Genomic DNA, 2,536 nt, shown 5'->3' with positions numbered 1-2,536 from the left:
GAGAAAACACACATTTTTATACTTTTCATCCTCGTCTCATTATTGTCCAGAGATTAATAGAGCTTTAATAAGCATATAATCATCAGCACTTTACTGAGTGAGTGTGCGTGCATGTGTGAGTTCCACCTGCTGTAGTTGCATGTGCCTCGTTTCTACAGCGATGACTGCACTGGATTGAGACTCACGCGGCACATGGGCGCAGAAACGAGATGCAGAGAGAGAGAGAGAGAGAGAGAGACTCTAGATAGATAAACCAGTAACAACAGATGGCAATAAACCAAACTGGAAGAGGGGGAGAGGTTGCATTTGTATTTTTGCAGGCTGTGGCAGTCATGTTTATATAAATTTCTAAAACATTTTTAAAGGTGACAAAAATGATCCACTGTTATCTTAGTTTCCAGACTAACACCAATTTTTAATAATATGAACATAAAAAATAAAATAATACTCACAGTGTTGGGTAGATTACTTCTGTATTTTATCTGGTTCTCATTACAAATTACACAACTAAAATTTAAATAATCAGTAATGTAATCTTTTAGATTACACTTTTTTATAGGTAATCTAATCTGATTACATTTGATTACTTACCCCCACCCTTATAAACTAATTACAAGTTCTTTATTTTTGTAATCTGATTACATAACCTAGATTACATGTAGCCCATTACTACCCAACACAGAATACATGCAACTGGCAAACCTTTGTTAGATCATTATTAACTAATATGTTACATACAAGTAAACATAAGTGGGGGCTCGTCCGGGATTAAAATTTCATTACGTCTTCACCGTAGACAAGCGATGTTACTATATTGTGTTCATGGTTGGGTGGATTACTTTTAAAATGTATTCCACGGCAGATCGAAATACTTTGGATTACTTCAGTACTGGTAGATTTTTTTCCACTTGTTTTCCACTTGTTAATAACAGGTGAAAAAATCTGCCTGTACAGTAAGACAAAATCTACAATTTAAAAATATATTCTCTGAAAAAAGCCTAAATATTTTATGCAGTGTAGCTTCTAAAACAAGATAAAGCAAATGTATTTTGTTTTAAGGATATTTTTACAGATAAACAATACAAAAAATTTCAGATCAAGAATAAGATTTTTGCAATAATATCCAAAGTCTTATTAGAGAAACAAATTATGATCTACCTTTGGATTTTCTTAATAGAAAAAATATGATCGTGCCTGGTAGTGCTTGTAAAATGGCTAGAAATAGACATTTTAGCTTAGCATGAAGCTATATGTTCACAGATTTATTTATATTTCTGCTGCTCCAAACTTACTTCTCTGTCAGCTCTTATGAATGTAACACATCTTCAGAAAGTGTTTCACCGCTGTTCAAACGCTTTATGAAGTGCACCATTTATATGGATAAATGTTTTCCAACTGAATAGACTAAGTATTAAATGAAACAAATAACAATAAAATGAAAGTAATCTCTTCAGTAATCAAAATACTTTTGGAATGTAACTGTATTCTGATTACCAATGATTTAAATTGTAACTGTAGTGGAATATAGTTACTAATATTTTGTATTTTAAATACGTAATCCTGTTACATGTATTCCGTTACTCCCCAACCCTGACTGTGATACAGAGACGTGTCATCTTTATTAAACAGCTAACCTTACCGACTAAAGGTTTGTCAAACGTTCTCCTTCTCTCAAAGTTTTTAGAAAAATAATAACTTGTCTGTTTTAAGACATCATTATAGTACTAAACTAGCTTTAGAATGATATATCATATATGATTATCATATCTATATGTAATCAGTAATGTAATCTTTTAGATTACACTTTTTAGGTCATCTAATCTTTACCACCACACTTGTAAACTAATTACAAGTACTTGATTTTTGTAATTTGACTACATAATACAGATTACATGTAGTACATTACTACCCAACACTGAATACATGCAACTGCCAAACCTTTGTTAGATCATTATTAACTAATATATTACATACAAGTAAACATAAGTGGGGGCTCGTCCGGGATTCGAATTTCATTGCGTCTTCCAAGCAATGTTACACAATCTATTTACAGTGATGTATCATCTTCATTAAACTGCTAACTTAACCTTACCAACCACAGGATTGTCAAATGTTCCCTTTCTCGCAAATGTTTTAGAAAAAAAGTACGTCTTAACACTCCTACAGTCTGTTTTAAGATGTCATCAAAGTACTAAATTAGCTTTAGAATTATATCTCATATATGATTATCATATCTATATGATTATTTTTACTTTCCATGGGGAATGCTTTCAGATTGCATTTTAAAGAGAAAAAGGAATGACATACATGTTGACTGTCAAATTACTCATCTTTACCAACCACATTAACATTTATTATAAGCAAACATTAAAGTTCTAATAATTTTTATCAGAACGAACGTGAGTTAAAACCTACTAACATTTACAAATGTAGAAATGCATGCACATTAGAATGTGAAATTAAATACAATTCAGAGAAAACAAACTTTATTGTGTGTTTTTTTTTAGTTCATAAAAGCAAAACAAGTAAACAAATA

The 2,536-nt window shown here is 31.2% G+C and overlaps 1 protein-coding gene across 1 annotated transcript in view; it reads right to left on the bottom strand.

Moving 5' to 3' along the window:
- Positions 1 to 2,310: 2,310 nt before the first annotated feature.
- The window catches only part of LOC127409610 (polyphosphoinositide phosphatase-like), a 101,257-nt gene continuing 101,031 nt past the window's right edge, over positions 2,311 to 2,536 (bottom strand). Inside the window, exon 24 of the mRNA XM_051644291.1 lies at positions 2,311 to 2,536. This exon is cut by the window's right edge and continues 336 nt beyond it. The gene's annotated coding sequence lies outside the window, so the exon portion shown is untranslated.

The sequence above is a fragment of the Myxocyprinus asiaticus genome, chromosome 19 (genome assembly GCF_019703515.2).
Source record: "Myxocyprinus asiaticus isolate MX2 ecotype Aquarium Trade chromosome 19, UBuf_Myxa_2, whole genome shotgun sequence".
Taxonomy (NCBI): Eukaryota; Metazoa; Chordata; class Actinopteri; order Cypriniformes; family Catostomidae; genus Myxocyprinus; species Myxocyprinus asiaticus.
This window is presented reverse-complemented; position numbering and strand designations above follow the sequence as displayed.